General features: G+C 41.7%; 1 pseudogene across 1 annotated transcript; it reads left to right on the forward strand.

Moving 5' to 3' along the window:
* The first annotated feature begins 13,416 nt into the window (after positions 1-13,416).
* On the forward strand, positions 13,417-13,867 carry LOC706340 (large ribosomal subunit protein eL31 pseudogene; annotated as a pseudogene). Its single transcript, XR_001440753.3, has one exon. The product of XR_001440753.3 is annotated as a large ribosomal subunit protein eL31 pseudogene (transcript).
* The last annotated feature ends 596 nt before the right edge of the window (positions 13,868-14,463 follow it).

The raw sequence follows: 14,463 nt of genomic DNA on the forward strand, positions 1-14,463 counted from the left end.
AATTCCAAGCTGGGCAAGTTGGTTCATGCCTGTAATCCCAGCACTTCAGGAGGCCAAGGCAGGAGGATCCCTTGAGTCCAGGAGTTTGAGATCAGCCTGAGCAACATAATGAAACCCTGTCTCGATTAAATTTTTAAAATGGATAAATAAAAATAAAAATTATATTCCTATACAAAAGTTGAAAGGGTAGCAGCACAGTGGATACTCTTCACCTAGGTTAGCCACTCTTTCTATTAACATTTGCCTTCTCTCCTTCTCTCAACACACACACACACACACACACACACACACTTTTTTTGGGTAGACCATTAAAACTAAGTTGTATGCATTCTTACACTCCACTCTTAAATACTTCAGCATGCATCTCCTATGAATAAAGAAATTCTCCTACATAATTACAGCACTCTCTATTACTACACACACCCAAGAAATTAATATTAATTGAATAATACCATCTAATATACAACCTCTATTTAAACTTCTGCAATTGTCCTGGACAGAATTTATTTTCTTGTTTCTTTCTTCCCCCGGAAATCAGATCTTTTCAAGATTTATCTATCATATGTGATTGGTTTGTCTCCATCTTATTTTTCAAGCAATTATTTAGAGGAGTTTTAGATTCACAGCAAAATTGAGAGGAAGATAGACAGACTTGCCTTATATCCCCTGCACACACATGTGCAGTAGCTTCCCTTACTGTTAACCTCCCCACCAGAGTGATACGTTTGCTGTAACTGACGAACCTACATTGGCACATCATTATCACCCAAAGTCCACAGTTTACATTAAGATTCACTCTTGGTGTTATATGTTCTATATGATGGATAAAGGTATAATGACATGTACCATTATTGTATCACACAGAGTATTTTCACTGCCCTAAAAATTCTCTGTATTCTGTTTGTTTATTCGTCCCCCACAACTCCTGGCAACCGCTGATTTTTTTTACTGTTTCCATACTTCGCCTTTTCCAGAATGTCATTGTTGGAATCATACAGTATGTAGCCTTTTCAGATTAGTTCTTTTAACTTGGTAATGCGCATTTAGGTTTCTTCTATGTCTTTTCATGGCTTGACAGCTCATTTCTTTTTAGCATGGAATAATATTCCATTGTCTGGATGTACCACAATTTATTCATTTACCTAGCAGAGGACATCTTGGTTTCTTCCAAGTTTTGGCATTTATCAATACAGCTGCTATAAACATCTGTCTACAAGTTTTTGTGTGAACATAACTTCTCAATTTCTTTGGGTAAATACCAAAGAGTGTGATAGCCGGATCTGATAGTGAGAGTATGTTTAGGTTTGTTAAAAAACAAAACAAAACAAAACAAAAAATCCCACCTAACTGTCTTCTAAAGTGGCTGTACCATTTTGCATTCCCATCAGCAATGAGTGAGAGTTCCTGTTGCTCCACATCCTCACGAGCATTTGGTGTTGTCAGTGTTCTGGATTTTGGCCCTTCTAATACATGTATAGTGATTTTCTGCGTCCTATTTTCAGCATCTCTGATTCTCAGTAAATTTCTCCCAACATTCAGCCAACATAACCTCCCTGGAAATTTCACTTCTTGGCATTCTCCAGTTGTTCTCAATACATTCCTAACACACATCTGCAAGTACGAGTGACAAGATTAAACAAACAGAGGTTAATATCTAGCTCGTTCCAGACTTATAAATGGTTCTAAAAATGTCTTAGAGCAAAGGTCTCAAACTAGATGCCCACAGGTTCCTTCCAGACAGCAGCTACATATTGCTTGTCCCACCCAGTGAGTGTGCACACATGTGTACATATACATATACTCAGTGTGAATTTGTTGCCAGAATTTAAATATTAGGACTTTTTTTTTAAGATCTGAATTTCTGATTCTTCCTTAAAAACGAAATCAGAAGAACTGGCAACACTGGCTGCATATTCCCAAAAAAACAACATTTGGTTGAAATTGAGTAGCAGCTGCTGCCTTCAGATGCGCCTGGACCCGCATTTTCGTAGTCCACTAGCCGGATAACGTCTCCTAGTGTCAGCTGCCATTTTTCCTTGTGATGTTACTGTCACTTTTCTTATTCCTGGATTCTCTCACCTTCATGTTTCCCACCTGGTCTCAGTAGGCATTTGTGTAATCCACGCCAAGTGCTTCTTTACATTCAAGCACCTACACATCACCGTCTCATTCTTTTTTTTTTTTTTTTTTTTTTTGAGATGGGGTCTTGCTGTGTCACCCAGGCTGGAGTTCAGTGACTTGATAACGGCTTACTCTGGGCTTGAACTCCTGGGCTCAAGTGATCCTCCTGCTTCAGCTTGAGCAGCTGGGAATACAGGCAGACACCATCATGCCTGGCTAGTTTGTTGTTGTTGTTGTTGTTGTTGTTGTAGAGTAGGGTTCTCATTTTGTTGCCCAGGCTGGTCTCAAACTCCTGGCTTCAAGCCATCCTCCTGCCTCTGTGTCCCAAAGTGTTGGTACTTCAGGTGTGAGCCACAGTGCCCGGCATCCATCTTAATCTTGAACTAATCTTACAAAATAGATAGGAATATTATTATCCTCATTTTTCAAATGAGACCAAGATTAGTACGTAGTTTCCCTGTAGTAAAACAACAATTTGATAAGATATAGGATTCTGGGAACGACAAAAATGTGTAAAACCTGTGATGTGGAGGAGAGGATTCTTCAAGAGACAGTCATCAGAAGTGCAGGGAATCTAACCCTGCTACAGAGAAGAGACACCTATTTTATGCAATGTTACATCATTTGCATTAAGGTTGTTGTAGATGGACTTGAATAGAGCCATCAGTTGGTTGCCATGGAAACCATGAATTAGTGAAGGCAGTCTAGTAGCCTGGGTCATGTGGATTTAAAAGAAAGAAACTTTTGAAAATACCTAACTAAAGAATTTCTGGAATGAGAAGAAGGATAAATTATTCAAGGTGCTTATGAATTCCATCTGGGAAGCACATGCTGATCAGAAATCATGACCAAGGCTGAGGCCACGCGAATGAACCCTCGTGCTTTCCTGTTTTGCTTTAGTAGCTCAGACGTCTGCTTGGAACTGAACCGAACATCTCACAGTTCTGGCTGTGGGTCTTCCTGGGCTAAGTTATTGCAAAGAGATAAAGGACGTTTGTACTCATCTTAGCTAAACATGATCTTGTTACAGGCTCCTCTCCCTGATTTCTTCCCTTTGCTATATGGAACATCCGCTTATGTAAAAATATAAATCAACAAAGATTCACAAAGACCTTCTTGTCTATTGAAGCGGAACAGAGATCATAGGCTTCACTCCCAAACTCAACTTGGCTTACATGTTCTTGCTCAGATAATTAACTCTCCAATTAAACTCAGATCTGGAAAACAAGGCCACAAAGTCCTCTGAAGTGTTGGAGCCAGGAACAAATGGACATGGTTTAACAGTCAGAGAACACCGTGTTCCGGGACAGTCAAATATAGAAGCTTTCAGGGCCAGAAAATTCACCGAATCTCCAGAGTGATTTATTTTACAATTCAGACAAGTTTTAGGATAAAGATTTTAAAACTCATTTATTTTTAGGTAAACCTCCCTCCTTGCTAAAGAAATATTCCCTGGCTGATGACCATAAGAGGAAGTCAAAGTCTACAGTACCAATAATGGTGAGTAAAACAGAGAGTGTATTTCTCCAGCACAGTCCCCAGGATGGGTTCAGTATCAACTGCAAGTAGGCAATTGATATTCTTTATTTAAAATAGTCATTAATCATCATAGCAATGACCAGCACAGAGAGGATTTTTGTTAGAAGTGAGAGCTCACTTGAGAAATCAATGTAGAATGAGACTGAGCTCTATGGGTGTGGAGGAAATACTGGTACCCGTGCACAATGTCACCAGGTGTGGGCTCTTCAGGAATCACATTTCATTGGCTATGCAATTTTAAGAAAGCAACAGATGAAGAAAGCAAGATTAAGTCCTCGAAATAGTGGTGAACAGGATAACACAGCTTCTACATCCATGGAGTAATGAGCCCCTGGGAACAAGCATTTAGCACGTTTTTACAAGCATGATCAGTGATTTGAGAGTTTAGAATCCATGGGTGGATCAAGCAAGAGCCGGTGCACTGGTTGAACCTCACTCTCCACAGTGTCCTGGACATGGGCTCACAAGGCCTGACTGTGCCTGCCTTTCCCAACTCAGTAATCAGTGACCTCATGTCAGTAACCCGAATTCAGCTCTGGTAAGAATATTCACACCACAAAACTTAGTAAACTCCTCCCCTGGAGAACTGCTTGTTAAACAATACCAGCACACTACTGCACACTGTCACTGAGAGAATAAAAGATGTAACACAGGCGTGGTAGTGCACGCCTATATTCCCAGCTACTTGGGAGGCTGAGGTGAGAGGATCGCTTGAGCCCAGGAGTGCAAGGCTGCAGTGAGCTATGACTGTCCCACTGCCCTCCAGCCTAGGTGGGTAACACAGTGAGACACCGCCTCTAAAAAACAAATTTTTAGAAATATGATTATTAATCATAAAACATGAACAAACGTAAAGTGACAACAAAAAGCAGTAACGAGTAAAAACAATGGTGCTATCTTTTTTTACTCTGAATGTTTATAAATGTAAACATGTAAAGAAAACAGGATAACAATATTATGGCATTCCTATAAATCTTCAATTTGTGTTACCTTTGGCTTGGGCTACACCTATGTTCAGTGGCAGACTTTTAATTTCATTTCCGAAGATTCCCCTTATTTGCCCATCAGAGTAGTAGCAAATGCAAAGGATGTAGACGTCCACAAACCTGAGTTCTAGTCCAGTTCTCTGTGAGGAACTGGGTGAGTGTTATGTAAAGATCAGCATCTACCCAGTCTCTGCTTCAGAGTACTATCCAACAAATGATAATAATGAAACATACACTGTCTACCATCATGAGGATATTTCAAGAAGCCAAGAGTCGTAAATATTTCGATCTGGAAACTGAGCGGTCAGCTGGCCCCACCCCTCACTTTATGGATGAGGACAATGAGGCCCTAAGAGATTGAGTGACTACCCAAGGAACTGCTACGCATAAGTAGTAGAGCCATAACCTGAACCCAAAGCTTTCACCTGTAGTCTTTCCAGCAAGCCACGCTATTTACGCATAGAATGAAAGACTGCTATATAAATGAATCAAAGAAGGCTTCTGTGTATTGGTCCCTCAGTTGTTTCTTTCCACCACTGCAACCTGAGACCAATTAACTCAAAAGCCTGCAGGCACCAAACTCAAACTTTAATACATCCAGTTATTTTTTAAATAACCCAAACAAGTAGACTATTAGCCATTTAGAGTCCACCTGTTTTGCACACTTCTTGAAACCTCACCCAGCATCTGCTGGCCATTGATAAGATACAGCATTGCAATGATGAGACCCCCAAGCTACTACCGCCCTTTAGGGCTCTCCGATCCAGGGACTCGCCTCTGCTGCTGAGCAACATCATCTAGACACGGAAGCCCCTCACTGATCCCTCCTCTCCTTCTGGATGTTGGCCCCCCGGAGCCTCTGGCTATCTCATGCTGTGAGGGGCTTCCCTTCTCACGCAACCTTCACGTCACCCAGTAAAGGTTGTGTGTGATTGCCTCTTGCGGACCCCTCTTTCCTTGATCAGCCCCCAAGTCCCTCAAACCTATGGAAGATGCAAATGTGCAGAAGTGATAAACATGAACTAGGCAGGGCATGGTGGCTCACACCTGTAATTCCAGCACTTTGGGAAGCCAAGATGAGCAGATTGCTTGCGCTCGTGAGTTCAAGACCAGGAAGGGGAACATGACGAAACCTCGTGTCTACAAAAAAAATTTAAAAATTAGCCAGGCATGGTGATGGGTGCCTGTGGTCCCACCTGCTTGGGAGGCTGAGGTGGGAGGACGGTTTGAGCCCGGGAGGTCGAGGTTGCAGTGAGCTGAGATCATGCCACTGTACTCCAGCCTAGGTGACAGAGCCAGGCCTTGTCTCAAAAAACAATTAATTAATTAATTAATTAATTAAATTTAAAAACATGGACTATACTCAAAGTCCCAGCACGGGCAGATGTGGGGAGCAAATGCCACAGAGATGTTTGGTGCCACCACTAAGACTAAGAACCAGGGCAAAACGAACCCCAAATGCTGCTTTCCTGACTCCCCGCAGGTCTTCTTACTGCTGTGCAGCAAGAGACACTGATAGGTCTTAGTTTTGGCCATATGTAGATAAGGCCTGGTAACTTGGCCTGATCAAATTTTACACCTCTCTTACACTCATTCTCAGGTGTGAAAAAAAAGATTAAGAAGGCATCCATATCATGAATTGGCCCCTGCGGCCACAAAGCACAGGTGCATTCCCTTGGTGTGCATCTGGAGCACCACAATGAAACTGAGACTCCAGGACAATGCAGAATTCACACAGCATGTGGCTGTCATTCAACGGCAACACTGCTTTAGAAAACTAGGGAAGGAATTCCAGCTTTAAATGGAATGCTTTACTATTTTGGAAAGCTCCAAAATCAAAATTCTGCCCCTCAAAATGTAAGTGCATGTACTTTTACAAATAGTATAGTCACGCAAAACTATTCAGCTGCTTCAAATGTTTTTGACAAGCTGGAGTAAAAGTTGGCAGGTAACCAGTTAGAATTATTCTTACTTCCTCTTGCCATGGGAGTGGGGAGAGGCCATTTTATGAATTTTTCAGTGACAGATTTGATGAAATCATAGAATGAACTATTTCAAGTATATTTTCCTGGTTTTGGCTACTAAATAATTGCACCAAAATTTAAAAAAACTAAGCTGTAAATTCAACTCAATTTCACTTGGTTGGAATCACCACATTTTGAGATAATTTAACACATTCATCCCTTGTACTAAGAATCATAACTAATAATGATAGTTGCCACAGGTTGATCAAATCTATGCCAGGTACTGCACTAAGGTTTTAAATATATTTACACATATCATATTCATGACAAATCCAACAAGATAGACACTATCTTTATTCCCATTGTAGAGATGTGGAAACTGAGGATGCTTAAGTAACTTGCTTAAGATCAGGCAGTTTCTCAGTCAATTCGTTTTGGTTCTAGAACCACCCTGCCCAATACAGTAGCTACTAGCCACATACAGCTATCAAGCTCTTGAAATGTGCCTGGTCTGAATTGAGATGTGCGGTAAGTGTATATTTTGATGACTTGTATAAAGAAAAGAATGTAAAATAGCTCACTAATAATTTTTAAAATATTGATTCCATGTTAACATACAAAAACAAAAATGTGCTGTTAAAATTAATAAGTAAAATATGTATGCTACCACAATTAATTTCACCTACTTGTTTTGACTTTTTAAATGTGGCTATTAGAAAAGTTAACACTTCCGTGCTTGGACCTCACATTATACCCCTATTGGACCACACCACTCTACAGCCTCAACTCTACCATTTTGCTTTACCCTCCAAAGGAAAGAGTTTATACTATTTACATTTACAAGGAAGTGTGATCTTTCATTGCAAGATTTGTGTATTGTTTGTATGTGAAGAAATTGAGGCATAAAATGGTTAAGACCTAAAGTTAAATATTAATCCTAAAACAATCTTCAAAGCCTGCTGAGAACAAAAGATTGCATCCTCTACTCAGCTTGACTTGTTTGACCTGCTTTCCAACCTGGACTGAAGCCATGGAGTTCAAGAAGTTTAGCAACTGTTTGAGGTTTAATGCCTAATCGAAAGCCAAACATAGCCGTTGCTTGTGTTTTTATTCTTGTTTTATGCCCACTCATGCTATGCTCAGAGAGAAAAGCTCAGCAAGGTCGGGAGGATACCAGCTTGTGTGGCTTTTTTCCAGGGGTCATGTGTTGCGTTATATAGGATTCTCTAATTATTTAATGATAATCATTGGGTTTCCATTGTCAAGGAAAATATGTAAAACACATGCTGATAGGCAGATTCATTGAATGGCGTAAGGACTCCTTAAGAAAGCCGAAGCTATTTATGAACCCTACTCATGGCTCAGACACTGCCTTAGTTCAGAGTTGAGGCTGGATTTTCACATATTTCTCTGAAAGTCCCTCGGCAGAAAATATTTCCTGAAATATGAGCAACTCCGCAGGTGCCGTCTAATAGAACAGGACTTGGCAATTAAAACCAAAGACGTTCTTGTACTTTCTGCTGAGCTCCTGGTCCACCCCAGCCCCATCCAACTCTGAACATTTGACGTCTGTGCTTATTTACTTAGTTCCCTGGAGCACCGGCGGCTTTTCTCTGTCGCTGTGTTCACCTGTGAGAGGTCTATTTAAAGAGCCTTCATAATGTTCTGAACGTTTACATTTGAGCCAAGCCCTCAGCTCGACCTTTCGACATTCTCCCTCTTATTTTTTCTCTCTCCCACTGCAGTCCTCTCCTTCTTTCTCCCTTGCAGACCTGTGAAGGGAGAGGCTGTGACACTGAAAACCTTCCTGGGGAGGTGGTAGGACTGGCCCTCCGCCCTGCAGCCCCTCCTTAATGAGGATTAAGTGTTCCTCCCTCACGTCCCAACACTGGGCAGCTGTCCCCAAGCCATTTAGGACCAGCCAATGACATGCCAGAGAGCTACATTGGAGAGAACAGAGACCGCGTGCCTTTTTATTCATAGGACAGTGTGTGCTCATATAACCTCTCTCTATATATAGATAGACCCAGCTATTACCTTTCACAGTTCCTCCTTGTTTAACCTTATCTTTCTTGACTCATTGTATGTTTCGTGTTCCTAATGGACAGTATTCCACGTGGCACGGTGGAAGGCTCCTGAAAGCCTGGAGGCACAGATTCTAATCGCGGTTCTGCTGCTAACTCGCTGCCGCGTGGCTTGGGACATGTCATCAAACTCTCTGGGCCTGTTTCCTTAATGAAATAGAAAGTTGGATTGAATGATACCTAGAAGTCCTTGCTGTTTTACAATTCTATGATCCTTGAACTTCTCAGATCCTCTGTAATAATTAGTATTCACTTCTCGAAATATGTTTTTCCTGTGGCTGACCCCATGGATTTCCTTCTCTTTGGAGACGAGTGGCTGCCCAGTGACTAGCACACTGACCAGGTCCCCTCACAAGGTGATTAACGTGACTGCATCCCAGGCTCCAGGACAAGGCCCAGGCAATATGCAGCTGCACAGGAGTTAAATAGAAACATTTTTAAAAACACTTCAAGGGGAGGAAATTGATTTACTGAAGAGTAGTTTGTAGGAAACAGAATGTGGATAAGGCCCACATTAGTTCATAGAAGAATCTCATGAAGTTTTTTTTTTTTTTTTTTTTTTTGCGACAGTGTTTCGCTCCTGTTGTCCAGGCTGGAGTGCAATGGTGCGATCTCAGCTCACTGCAACCTCTGCCTCCCAGGTTCAAGCGATTCTCCTGCCTCAGCCTCCCAAGTAGCTGGGATTTCAGGTGCCCACCGCCACCACGCCTGGCTAACTTCTGTATTTTTGGTAGAGGTGGGGTTTCACCACGTTGGCCAGGCTGGTCTTGAACTCCTGACTTCAGGTGATCCACCCACCGTGGCCTTCCAAAGTGCTGGGATTACAGGCGTGAGCCACCGTGCCCGGCAAGAATCACATGAAGTGTTTATGGTTTGCTTTGTTTCTTTGTTGTCTAGAGTCTTGGCTGAAAGGAGGAAGCCCACCTTCTACCCTACGGGGTACTTCCGGAAGGACAGTGGGGTCGTCATAGCACGTCTCCCTGCTTCTGGTTCTCCCCACTCCATCCCATTTTGCACACTGGGGCCAGATAAACATCAATAAAGCTGCTCCTATCACTGTGCCCCCTGCCCCTCTGGGCCACCTGGACTAAGCACAGCCCGCTTGACCTGGCTGGTCAAGGCTCCCATGTTAAACCCTCCACTGTCCTGACCAGCTCTTTTGACAGCTGCTCCCTGAACACAATGCCCAGGGCTCTCCCGCACACCCAACTCACCTGGCATTACCCTACACCATGTCGTTGTGCAGTCTTCTCTCTCAGGAGGGCCCTCTATGCTCTCCAGCTGCTCAGTCCAATCGCTTCTGTAACACTTATGTCAAAACATTAACTTCATGATACACTTTCTCTTTCCTTCAAAACCCCTTGACCAATGCTGTTCAATAAAAAATAGATGCAAGTCACAAATGGAACTAAAATTTTCCAGCTGTCATATTTAAAAAAAAGAGGAAAGTGATGAAATCAGTTTTTGTAATATTATTCTATTTCACCTAAAATAGTTAAAATTCTTTTGTCTTGACATGTAACAAACATAAAAACTATCAATGCTTTATTTTACATTCTTTTATTTTGTACCTAATTTTCAAAATTCATTTGTGTTTTCAACTTATAGCACATCTCACTTAGAATGCTAAATTGTTTTTTGGTTTGGGGGATTTTTTTCAAGACAAAGTTTCCCTCTGTCACCCACACTGGAGTGCAGTAGTGTGATCATAGCTCACTGTAACCTTGAACTCCTGGGCTCAAGCATCCTCCTCCTTCAGCCTCCCGACTACCTGGGACTACAGGCGCATGCCACCACACCTGGCTAACTTTTTATTTTTTGTAGAGTCAGGGTCTCCCTATGTTGACAGGCGGGTCTCAAACTCCTGGACTCAAGAGAAGTTCCTGCCTGAGCTTCCCAGTCTTGGGATTGCAGGTGTGAGCCACTGCACCCAGCAGGATGCTCAGTTTTTATAGGAAGTACTTGATGTGTAAGTCAATCTCATAAAATTTACAATTAAAAGAGTACCTTCAAGTGCCCAGGTTTGTTCCAAACATACTAAAAAGTCTGCCAATCACTGAGTCAAGTATCCATTTTTTAAAATTTAAACCTAAACGAATTAAAATAAGATAATATTAAAATTCCAGCTCCTCAGTTCTCTAGCCATATTTCCAGTGTTCTGCAGCCACATGTGGCCGGGGAACAGTATTGGACAGTATTGGACAGCATAGCCACGGGCCCGTATGCCTCTGAGAGGTGTCTATCACGTTTGGTTTTGTTCGAGGTTTCGTTTTTGTGTAAACTCAGTTAGACCACATGACTCCCAGAGGGCAGAACCGTCTCATCCTCTCTCACCTCTCTACCTCCACTGTCCAGCCAGCCCTGAGCCTGACACACACCAGGCTCTGAATCAATACTTTATAAATAATAGAAGAATTAGCAGATGAGTAAATGATCATATTCTTCCTATCAGGTTATTAATTATTTGAGCACATATTTTATTCTTCTTAGCAGTTTCTATTGTGCTAACACAGGGCCATGCCCATAATAGACAGTCAGCAAGCATTTCTTCCTCACTTAGATGAATTTAGGATGCTATGGCCACATAGGTTTCACTCTTCACATTATTTTGTACTCAAGCACACAAAAAGCACCTGTATCTCATACATTAAAAAGAGCTTTTAAGGCTTCACTTTTTAAAATTCATTTTAGTGTTAAAATCAATGGATTTAACCACCAGATGTGTTAGGATCATACTGTAAAGTTAGCATAGAAATATCCATCCTTCTTAAGCAGTGATCTCAGCGGGAAGTTCTGACAGATCTCTCTTTCCCTCCTTCCCTCCCTCCTACGTTCATTATTCACCAAATCAAACACTTGACTTCTAAAGACATACAGGCACTATAAAAACTTTAAACAAGGTGGAAAAAAAAAAAAGAGACTAAGGAGGAAAAGAAACTAAGAAGGAAGAGGACAATGGTACCACCAAGTACAAAGCACCCTACTACGAAACCCTCCCAGGGCAGTGGGTTCACACAAGAGGGTGGGGCCAGATGGGCACAGCAGGGGTTACACCAATTTCCAGGGCATCGGGTGCCTCATCTGAAGGTCAGTTTCTTGAGAGAGAAATCTTGTGTCTATGATGGAAGTATTCCTATAAGAGAAAATGCTTCAATCCCATCAAACGTTTTCATAAAGACGTGAAATCAGTCCCATTGCTTCATGGAAAAATTCATAGTCAAGCCAGGTGAGGGCGACGAAGCCGACAGCAGTGCAAATGCAGAGTCCTTGACCTTCAACACTGAACGTGAGCGTGGGGGTTCTAGGGACGTCTATTCTCAAAATTCCTGAGGACTAGTGGGTTAGGAGCTTAAAGAGTTTATGATCCCTCCCATACCACAACCTTCCACTGTCTGACTGCTCCCCAAGAGAAGGATATCAGCCTTCATTCTTCAACTCTCTTTTTTCTCTCTCACTCCCACAAAATGAAACTAATGATTGGTGTTGTTGGTGTTCAACCCTTCAAGGTCCCAATATGCTGCCGATTAGTGGATTTACCTTGAACTGAGCTACTCCTTGCCATGTATCCTAATTAAGTCCCTGTGACAGAGTGGGGATGCCAATTAAAATCTTCCCACCACACATTCCATTTGCCTCTGCACTAGTCCAGCGGCTTCTCACCATGGCTCTATTTATCCAGCGGTACCTGACATCCGAATAGGAGACAGCAGAGTCTGCTCCAGGGCAGTGGCGCGGCGCAGCACAGCACAGATAATCGCTTGACCAGGATTCCTAGTGATTTCAATATGGTTGGGGGCAGGGGCTGCCTTCTTTGTTTCTTGCCTTTTTGTTATTTCTAAATGTATTGAAGGTTGTTTTCAAAAAACTTGTTTTGAACAAAATTGAAATTATAAAACTATCCAAGGCAGCAATTATAAATGGAACCTCACTCTTAAGCCTAAAATGTTCCACCCGAGTCGGAATTTCCTGCCAAGTTTCCTCCCTTGAATATTTTTCCTTATAGTTGCATGATTTCCAATTGATTTTATATTTAGTAGTGGTTCCCAGAAGTCCTAAGACAATAGCCATTTCAAAAAAAGTTACATGACTAAATGAATCCTCACCTTAAGGGAATTATGGCAGTGAAACAAATGTGATTCAGAAGCTAATCTTTATCATCAGATGAAGGATGGACTAAAACTATCCTTAAAGCAAGACTCAGTGACTGGATTACTGAGGACCCTTTAGAGCAAAAGTGACAGAAAACCAACTCAAACTACATAAACAAAATAGTCTGTCTTGCCTTATATATCTAGTATATTTATGAATGAATCTGGAACTCAGGCAGGGCTGGATCTAGGTGCTGAAACAAAGTTGTCAGGATTCTCAGCATTCATGAACTCCATTTCTCAGCTTGCTTTCCTCTGAAATTGTTAAATTTTTATTCACTCCTGTTTCAGCAGGCTTTCTTTAACATCTAGGGGGAAATGGCTATTGGTTATTCCAGACTATATGCTCCTGGCTTGGAAATCCTATTGGGAAGAGAAGATCTCTTTCTTATTATGTAAATCAATCAATCCTTAGAAGGATCCTCACTGGCACTGATTTTGTCACATGCCCTTATCTTCAGTAGTCACTTTTTCATGGGACTAGGGATTGAGAATGGATCATGAATGCAAACGTGATGGCAGGGCAGGGAGTTTTTTATCAGAAGGAGAGTGGGGGATAAAAACTACAGTGGTCCTTTCCAGCTTGGACCCGGCAGAATGGCTCCCGCAAAGAAGGGTGGCGAGAAGAAAAAGGGCCGTTCTGCCATCAACGAGGTGGTGACCCGAGAATACACCATCAACATTCACAAGCGCATCCATGAAGTGGGCTTCAAGAAGCGTGCCCCTCGGGCACTCAAAGAGATTCGGAAATTTGCCATGAAGGAGATGGGAACTCCAGATGTGCGCATTGATACCAGGCTCAACAAAGCTGTCTGGGCCAAAGGAATAAGGAATGTCCCATACCGAATCCGTGTGCGGCTGTCCAGAAAACGTAATGAGGATGAAGATTCACCAAATAAGCTCTATACTTTGGTTACCTATGTACCTGTTACCACTTTCAAAAATCTACAGACAGTCAATGTGGATGAGAACTAATCGCTGATCATCAAATAAAGTTATAAAATTGAAAAAAAAAAACAAAAAAAACTACAGTGGCTACACCAAGGAATGGCTGGGAGGAGTGGCAACTACTTCCCTAAATTTTCATTTATGAAACATCTACTCAGCTATGTAATAAACAAACCAAACACATTAAAATGGCTGCTCCCTCACAGTTTATAATCCATTACAATAATCTTTATCAAAATGTAAAAGCCATAACAACTAAATGCAAAGTGTGACCTTTAATGGGATCCTGTATTTTAAAAAACTATAAAGGACATTCTAGAGATGGTTGGAGAAATTTGAATGTAGACTGCATATTCAGTTACATTGTTATGAAATTTTTGGAGTCTATTTACATTGTTTTATAGTTGTGGGAGAATATCCTTTCTCTTAAGAGATGCATGCCAAAAGATCTAAGGCTAAAGAATGATGGATGCCTGCAACTAATTCTCAAGTGGTTCAGCAAAATCAAAGCGTGTGTGTGTGTGTGTGTGTGTGTGTGTGTGTGTGTGTGTGTTTTCATCTACAAGCCATCCTTAAACTATGAAAACCATGCAATCCAATTAACAGTAGTAGGTTTAGAAAAGCAGTAGGTTTACATACCCTGGTCTAATGCAAGTCCCTTAACCCCTTCCAA

Source organism: Macaca mulatta, chromosome 17 (genome assembly GCF_049350105.2).
Source record: "Macaca mulatta isolate MMU2019108-1 chromosome 17, T2T-MMU8v2.0, whole genome shotgun sequence".
Classification (NCBI taxonomy): Eukaryota; Metazoa; Chordata; class Mammalia; order Primates; family Cercopithecidae; genus Macaca; species Macaca mulatta.